At 42.6% G+C, this 9,080-nt stretch overlaps 1 protein-coding gene across 8 annotated transcripts in view; it reads right to left on the reverse strand.

Moving 5' to 3' along the window:
* Positions 1–7,764, reverse strand: part of LOC100380722 (exocyst complex component 2) — a 100,509-nt gene extending 92,745 nt beyond the window's left edge. For 6 of the 8 annotated variants that reach the window (XM_045705934.1, XM_045705930.1, XM_045705933.1 and 3 more), the window contains exon 1: positions 7,654–7,732. The gene's annotated coding sequence lies outside the window, so the exon portion shown is untranslated. Of the gene's footprint in view, positions 1–7,643 lie in introns of all 8 variants that reach the window. The other 2 variants (XM_045705928.1, XM_045705929.1) reach the window with 2 other exon arrangements.
* Positions 7,765–9,080: the final 1,316 nt, after the last annotated feature.

Here is a 9,080-nt window from a genome sequence, read left to right on the forward strand (position 1 = left end):
CCAGCCTTTCAAAGCACTTCATGGCTACCGACGTGAGTGCTACGGTGCGGTAGTCATTTAGGCAGGTTACCTTCGCTTTCTTGGGCACAGGGACTATGGTGGTGGTCTGTTTGAAACGTAGGTATTAGAGACTGAAAATGTCAGTGAAGACACTTGCATTTAGCCTGTCTGGTAGGCTCGCGTCACTGGACAGCTCGCGGCTGGGTTTCACTTTGTAGTCCGTAATAGTTTGCAAGCCCTGCCACATCTGACCAGCATCAGAGCCTGTGTAGTAGGATTCAATCTTAGTCCTGTATTGGCGCTTTGTCTGTTTGATGGTTCGTCTGAGGGCATAGCGGGATTTCTTATAAGCGTCTGGATTAGTTTCCTGCTCCTTGAAAGTAGCAGCTCTAGGCTTTAGCTCGGTGCGGATGTTGCCTTTTAATCCATGGCTTCTGGTTGGAATATGTATGGTCACTCTGGGGACGACATCGTCGATGCACTTATTGATGAAGCTCCTCAATGCCATTGGATGAATCACTGAACATATTCCAGTCTGTGCAAGAAAAATAGTCCGGTAGCGTAGCATCTGACCACTTCCGTATTGAGCGAGTCACTGGTACTTCCTGCTTTAGTTTTTGCTTGTAAGCAGGAAGATAGAATTATGGTCAGATTTGCCAAATGGAGGTTGAGGGAGAGCTTTGTATGCATCTCTGTGTGTGGAGTAAAGGTGGTCTAGAGTTTTTTTCCCTCTGGTTGCACATGTGACATACTGGTAGAAATGAGGTCAAACGGATTTAAGTTTGCTTGCATTAAAGTCCTCGGCCACTAGGAGCACCGCTTCTGAATGAGAATTTTCTTGTTCGCTTATGGCCTTATACAGCTCGTTGAGTGCGGTCGGTCTTAGTGCCAGAATCGGTTTGTGGTGGTAAATAGACGGCTAAGAAAAATATAACTGAAAACTCTTGGTAGATAGAGTAAGATAAGCTGTAGACCACACTACCTCAGGTGAGCAATACCTCGAGACTACCTTAATATTAGACATTACACAACAGATATTATTGACAAATAGACATAAACCCCCACCCTCATCTTACTGGACGTAGCTGTTCTGTCCTGACAATGCACGGAAAACCCAACCAACTGTATATTATCAGTGTCGTTTTTCAGCCACAACTCGGTGAAACATAAGATATTACAGTTTTTAATGTCCCATTGGTAGGATAGTCTCGAACGGAAGTCATCCAGTTTATTCTCCAGCAATTGCACGGTGGCCAATAGAACGGATGGTAGAGGCGGGTTACCCACTCGCCGACAAATTCTCACAAGGCACACTGATCTGCGCCCCCTGTATCTCCTTCTTTTCTTCATGCGAATGAAGGGGATTTGGGCCTTGTCCGGGAGCAACATTATATCCTTCAGGTCAAGGCTCATTAAAGAAAAAATCTTTGTCCAGTTCGAGGTGAGAAATCGCTGTTCTGCCATCCAGAATCTATTTTCGGTCATAAGAGATGGTAGCATCAACATTATGTACAAAATAAGTTACAAACAATGAGAAAAAAAAAAAAAAAAAATAGCACAACTGGTTAGGAACCCGTAAAACGGCAGTCATCCCCTCCGGTGCCATTCTCTCTTTGATGGGGCGTAATCCTGCAGTAACTGGCCATAATAAAAGACCAATGGCCTTGTGCATTGTGGGCTCAGCCTATCAATATTCTGATACAGGCAAACATTTTCATGATGATCATTTCACATTCTCAACATTCTTCTGTAGTTGTCATACAGGTAGGGGTGGAGGCTTGGGGAACACACAGAAACACACACACACAGTTAGACTGAGAAATGGAGCATTAGCAGTTTACTAAGGATACAGCAGTGATCGAGACCAGCACCCATTGTCAGAGGTGTTGTGCTTCCAGAGCGCGGAGGAACAGCGCTCCCTCACTTTTTCCAATTTGAGAATACTATTTCTGGAAAATGTATTCTGATAAATTCTAAATAAATGATATGTTATTACCACAAGAATTACATGAAATACAACAGAATGACAAACCAAATAAATATGTATAGATGCCTAGAGGCAGGTAAGTTGTTGTTTCTTCCGTCTTCTCTCTGTCGGTAGCGAGAATGATGAAGAACTATAGGCTACATCTGTGCACTGCATAGTGGAATCCAGAACCCATGTGTGACCACTTGGTTAAGGCGACACCGTTCTGCCGAGGACACCCAAACCAGAGTGGCCACCGCAAAGCCCAAGGAGCCTAACCCTCTCTGGAAGTGGCTGTAGCCTTGCTTGGGATATTTAGCTTACATTGGCTATTGGTTGAGACCAGTGGCGAACCGTGACTATTGGAGCTTGGCCCTCAGTTGCGGAGAAAGATCTGGCGTCATACATATAGATAGAGAACTCGGAAGCCTGTGTATACAGAGCATGACTTGAGACCCTTCTTTTGCAGACCTACGTAGGAGTAGCAATTCTTTGATAGAGTCAAAACGGTCCTTAGCCACGGCTCAGCTGCGGTTCACAGAAGCAGCACACGTACACAATGGTTGCAAATATCAATAGCAGGAACCACGTTAGAAGACGATACGGTTTCGTCGTTTCAAAGAAACATTTGCAGAAACAGTCACTCAAATAGTGGCGGAATAAATTCAACCACACAACTACTCACATTGTTTCAAGACCACGGACGGTATATGCTGTCAGAGAGAAAAAGTTGTGCTGTATTCGATGATCTATCTCCAGCATGCAACAATAAAAAAAATGCACAACACAAAATGTCATGTACCCAGTACTTCCAATTGCAACGTCACTACCTTTGTTTTTACCACACAACCAGTGATCTAAAGTTTAAATAATATTTTACACATTCTATTCAAAATGATATGAACGAGATAGCAACAAAAAGCAAGCTGTAGATGAAAACAAAAAGTCCACTCCCCATTATGATTATCAGTTGAAAACGAAGTCCATTGTCCTGTTCTTCTTAAGAAATGGCCAATGGCAGGTTCAGATCGCTTGTCTTTTGATTTTAAATTCGAAATAAGTTATTTTTCGATTGAGATCAAAGCCAGGGCTGACAGGTAAGCAGATACAATTGGTGCATACTATCAATTAGTCTCTTCTGCTGGAGAAAGTGGAGCAGACGAGCCGGCCTCTTACCTTCGAAGTAAGACATCGAGTACACAACGGTGAGTTTTTTTAAGCAGCGGCAAATCAAAATCAGGGCCATAAATTTCCTCGAGACTTGAGAATGCAGCGTTTGGAAAGTTTGGCGTTTCCCTATATACTGGGAACTTTTGTGGGTCCAAGAGGACAAGGAACATGAGCCTTTCATGGTCATTGAACCTGTTTCTTTGCTGAGTGACAATGTTGTCGATGATCACACTGTGTAGCTGTTGGTACTGCCCGCGAACGTCTCCTTGCATATGTGTCCTGTGCCCCCTTGGAACTCCGGTTTCACTCACAGTGTCCTCGTAGATGGAACCGTATTTTCATTTTTCCCTCTCTATGGTGTTGCAGAAGTCATCCACCCTGGACAAGCAGAACTGCAAGTCAAACTGCCTGTTCCACAATTTTCCAAACAGCACGTCGGAGTATGCAAATATAGAGTAGAACATGGACAGCAGGAAGCAGAACTCGAAGCTTGTCAGGTGCGTCATGTATCCATCTGCGCTGTGAACGCCGTCTTCATCAGAGTCATCGTGATGGTCCACTATGTATTCAAAGAGTTCCGCCTTTTTTTCATACACAGTGCAAACTAAGCGTGAGAAGTTCCATCGTGTTGGCGCCACTGGCATATTTCATCCAGTAGTTTTGTTCGTTTGACAGATCTTGAGAAAAAACGCTGCTAGGCCACCAAGATGAGAAAAATAAAGTATTGCATTCTTTTAGTTTACCAGCACCTTGTGACATCACCAGATTAAGAGTGTGCGCATAGCGATGAATGAACAGAGCTTGCGGGATAGTTTCTTTCACCTTGGCTTGTACTCCATTTACACCAGAGGCCATCCTAACACCGTGCCACAATTTTGGCCGTACATTCATACTAGAGGTCGACCGATTAATCGGAATGGCCGATTAATTAGGGCCGATTTCAAGTTTTCATAACAATCGGTAATCGGCATTTTTGGACACCAATTATGGCCGATTACATTGCACGTGGCAGGCTGACTACCTGTTATGTGAGTGCAGCATGGAGCCAAGGTAAGGTGCTAGCTAGCATTAAACTTATCTTATAAAAAAACAATCAATCTTAACATAATCACTAGTTAACTACACATGGTTGATGATATTACTAGTTTATCTAGCTTGTCCTGCGTTGTATATAATCGATGCGGTGCCTGTTAATTTATCATTGAATCACAGCCTACTTCGCCAAACGGGTGATTTAACAAGCGCATTCGCAAAAAAAGCACTGTCGTTGCACCAAATCAGGCAGTGCAGGAGTTGGTCTCCCGGCCTATACAAGATTTAACTTTTCATTAAAAGTTAGTCTTGACAGTGCTAGCTGTGCCACCAGAGATTCTGAGTTCGAGCCCAGGCTCTGCCGCAGCCGGCCACGACCGGGAGGCTCATGGGGCGATGCACAATTGGCCCAGCGTCATCCGGGTTAGGGAGGGTTTGGCCGGCAGGGATATCTTTGTCTCATCGCGCACTAGCGACTCCTGTGGCGGGCCGGGTGCAGTGCACGCTGACCAGGTCGCTAGGTGTACGGTGTTTCCTCCGACACATTGGTGCGGCTGGCTTCCGGGTTGGATGTGCGTTGTGTCAAGAAGCAGTGCGGCTTGGTTGGGTTGTGTTTCGGAGGACACATGGCCTTTGCCTCTCACGAGTCCGTACGGGAGTTGCAGCGATGAGACAAGACAGTAACTACTACCAATTGGATACCACGAAATTGGGGAGAAAAAATAAATAAAAATAGTTAGTCTTGAAAAGGGCAATGCTAACAATTTAGCCACCACATCGTCCTCGATTACTCTCTCTGCAGTTGCCATCGCCACATACACTCATTGCTAGGCTCAAGCGTGAGAAAACAAGATAAGGCTCACCATTGGCTCCGAATTAGTGACGTATACTTAGGCCCACTAGAGGACCTTGAGGCGTCATACAACTGTCCCACCTTTTAGAAGACAATTTGTGATTGGTTGATTCTACGGTCATTCCAAAATGCTGCTCTAATTGAAGTCAATGTCAATAATGTTGGCTGGTGCCTTCTATTCAAAGTCTGAGGGCCTAGCCAATGAGCATTGAGCACAGCTTGATTACTTCTACCAAGAGACTACCAAAGAAAAATTCTGATTGGATATTTTTTTCTCTTGGATATTAACCCTTATTTTTCCAACACAAACTGAAGAAATCCAATAGGAAGATCATTACAATTAAGACAAAAAAAGATTAAATCAATGAAAACAAAATGACAAATTATAATATATAAAAACATATACAGATTTGCATCTACCCTTAGGCCCTCTTTGAGGGCGTAGAGGGCCCTGACGGTTCCCCACTGGTTGAGGCGTAGAGGGCCCTGACGGTTCCCCACTGGTTGAGACGCAGGGCCCATTCTAGCTTGGCGTGTCAGGATGGGCAATTGTAAAATTGTTATTTGGGCCAAGTTGGCGATATTAATGCATTTAGGTTATAGTGTATTGAGATGCATGAATACACCAAAACAAAAGCTTGATTTAATGTATGTTTTAAAACTAATTTCCTGCTATTCTACGTAGTAATTATTATTTATGTTCAATACTTGGTAAATTGATTTAATAGCATGTTTAATCTATGCAAATAAATTATATGAATGAATAGTTCACCTCTGTTTTCTTTTAATATGTAATAGGGTATATTGTAACCATGTGTTCAAGCTAATCAAATTAACGTTTATTTATGATAAAGCATGTAAGCTACACAATACAATGACATGCCTACTCAAAGTAAAAATTATATTAAGCTACTGTATATGTATTTGTATTAGCCTATAACCTACAAATAGCTATACCACATAGTCGTAGGCCTATTAGCCTAAAGACCTACTGAATATTATTGGTTTGGGTTCCTGAACTGGCCAAATGGCCAAATGGATAGCTTGAACTATACTTCAGCACCACATGTTGGTTCAACTTCTTTAACATCATTGCGCGATCCTGGCACTGTCCTTTCAGCACCATGAAGGGCATGCCAATAGCTTAAAATTACATCTCATCAAGATCTGTTGCCTACGCCTAATAGTCATATTCACCACTTATTACAAATAGATTATCACTTCTCACAATGGTGATGTTTAGTAAAGTTATATCAGAGCTGAATCAATGCAAGAACACAATTAATTTGCATTCCTCAAAACATAACCGAATATTAGTGTAATAGGCCTATAAGTTTACTGTTACACCAAAAACACCTCATTTCTAAGGAGATTTTAGGATGGCTAGCTGAAGCTGATTAGTCCCAAAAAAACGATCATGCGTCAAAACTTAACAGAGCGCACAACCAGGCAGGATTTACGCTTTGATTAAAACAATATACAAGAAAGGCTAATAGTTTGTTAACAGCATATGTGCTTATTCAAGAAGATCTAAATGCATATTACCATGAAAGTGATTGAGATAAATCAAGTGATTGGCATGGAGATGCAGCTTGGACGTTTCACCGATAAAACGTGAAGAATTATCATTCACAACTGACTGTGATGATGGCCTATTTTGAAATAAGGTAACCCGATGCCTACCTTGGTGTTTGAGGGTATTAGAAATATAACATTTTCTTTAGACAATATGGCATAGGCAGACATCGCAATTGGTGGATGCATTCTATGCATATCCTATAATAATAGGCTGGCTATTCAGTTGGCTAAATATGTTGGTAGAAACTTTGATATCATTTTTTAAAATTATTATTACGATCCCTCACCTACAAAAATAGCACTACACCACTGCCCATTGTGGTGTTGAGTTTAGTCGGCTACCATCAATCAAACAAAACAAAAGAGGCAAAGGCTATTAGTTTGACAGGCCATTGTTTCCATTGTATCCTACAGAACTCCTCTACATCTGCCTCTGCGTAGTCAAATTTACACATATAAACACCGCATATATTTAATGAGACTGGCCTTACACAGGCCTAGCCCTGCGCTACAGTACAGTAGTACCCAATAAACCAAGGAAAGCAGTAAGCAAAACCACATCGTTTTTAAATGTGTAATTCTCTTTGGCAAGACTGTCCCAGATAGGAATGTAGATTCTGCGTGGTCAATGACCCTTTGATGCGATACTTGTGCGCATGTCAAGAAAGGTGAGCAAGCGAGGTTGTTTTTTGGGGACATGTCAATTGACACAGACAGCGCTAGCTGTAGTTAGCTAGCGCAACTAATAGTAAAAACATTTCTCAAGTGCGTTCGCTGCCAGACCAATATAATTACTCTATACACATACTTAGACCATCAGACAAACATACATAGCAACGATATGAACAGTAAATTGGAAACTGTGTTAGCTGACTAACGTTAGTAGCATGCAAGTCAGCAGGCTAGCTTTGATAACGGAAATGTAAACAATCATCGGAGATCTCTGCAAAGTGAGACGAACTAAGACCGTGACTCCAATCCAATGGTAAAATAACGCTTTCATATTTGAATCACAATATTTTGTGAAATAAATAGATAACATACGGTAACTTACAATGCAGCTGTTGAATGAAAAATTCCAGCTAACCTTTTCAGAAATCAACTTTGTTTGCCACTTCCTGCAACGCCCAGTCGGTGATGATGTCATCACGCACTCTACTTTGCATCCCCCTCGGAGCATCAGAGCCATCAGCTCAGGAGCTGGGTTGAGTGAGCACAATTTGGTATGGTGTTGATAGTTACTCAAAACACTGTAGCTAAAATGCATTGTACTACTGAGCGTACAAAACATTAGAAACACCTGCTCTATCCATGATGTAGACTGACCAGGTGAATGCTATGATCCCTAATTGATGTCACCTGTTAAATCAACTTCAATCAGAGTAGATGAATGGGAGAAGACAGGTTAAAGAGGATTTTTAAGCCTTCAGACATGGATTGTGTATGTGTGCCATTCAGAGGGTGAATGGGCAAGACAAAATATTTGTGTCTTTGAACAGGGGATGGTAGTAGGTGCCAGGCGCACCAGTTTGAGTGTGTCAAGATCTGCAACACTGCTGGGTTTTTCACGCTCAACATTTTCCCCTGTGTTTCAAGAACTTAACACAACTGTGGGAAGCATTGGAGTCAACTTAGTCTAGCATCCCTGTGGAAAGCTTTTGACACCTTCTACAACCATGCCCTGACGAATTGAGGCTGTTCTGAGGGAAAAAGGGGATGCAAATCAAAATTAGTAAGGTGTTCCTAATATTTTGTGCACTGTGTGTGTGTGTGTGTGTGTGTGTGTGTGTGTGTGTGTGTGTGTGTGTGTGTGTGTACTGAACAAAAATATAAACGCAACAACTTCAAATATTTTACGGAGTTACAGTTCCTATAAGGGAATCAGTCCAATATCAATAAATTCATTATGCCCTAATCGATGGATTTCACATGACTGGACATGGGTGCAGCCATGGGTGAGCCTGGGAGGGTATAAGCCCACGGTCCACTTGGGAGCCAGGCCCACCCACTGGGGAGCCGGACCCAGCCAATCAGAATGTGTTTTTCCCCAAAAAAGGGCTATATTACAGACAGAAATACGTCTCAGCATCCCCTCAGACGGTCCCACAGGTGAAGAAGCTGGATGTGGAGTTCCTGGGCTGTAGTGGTTATACATGGTCTGCAGTTGTGAGGCCGGTTGGAGCTACTGCCAAATTCTCTAAAATGACGTTGTGGCTTCTTATGGTAGAGAAACAAACATAAAATGTTCTGGCAACAGCTCTGGTGGACATTCCTGCAGTCAGCAGGCAATTGTATGCGCCCTCAAAACTTGAGACATCTGTGGGATTGTGTTGTGTGACAAAACTGCACATTTTAGAGTGGCCTTTTATTGTCCCCAGCACAAGGCACACCTGTGTAATGATCATGCTGTCGAATCAGCTCTTTGATATGCCACACGTGTCAGGTGTATGGTTTATCTTGGAAAATTATAAATTCTTACTA

This window comes from Salmo salar, chromosome ssa23, assembly GCF_905237065.1.
Source record: "Salmo salar chromosome ssa23, Ssal_v3.1, whole genome shotgun sequence".
Classification (NCBI taxonomy): Eukaryota; Metazoa; Chordata; class Actinopteri; order Salmoniformes; family Salmonidae; genus Salmo; species Salmo salar.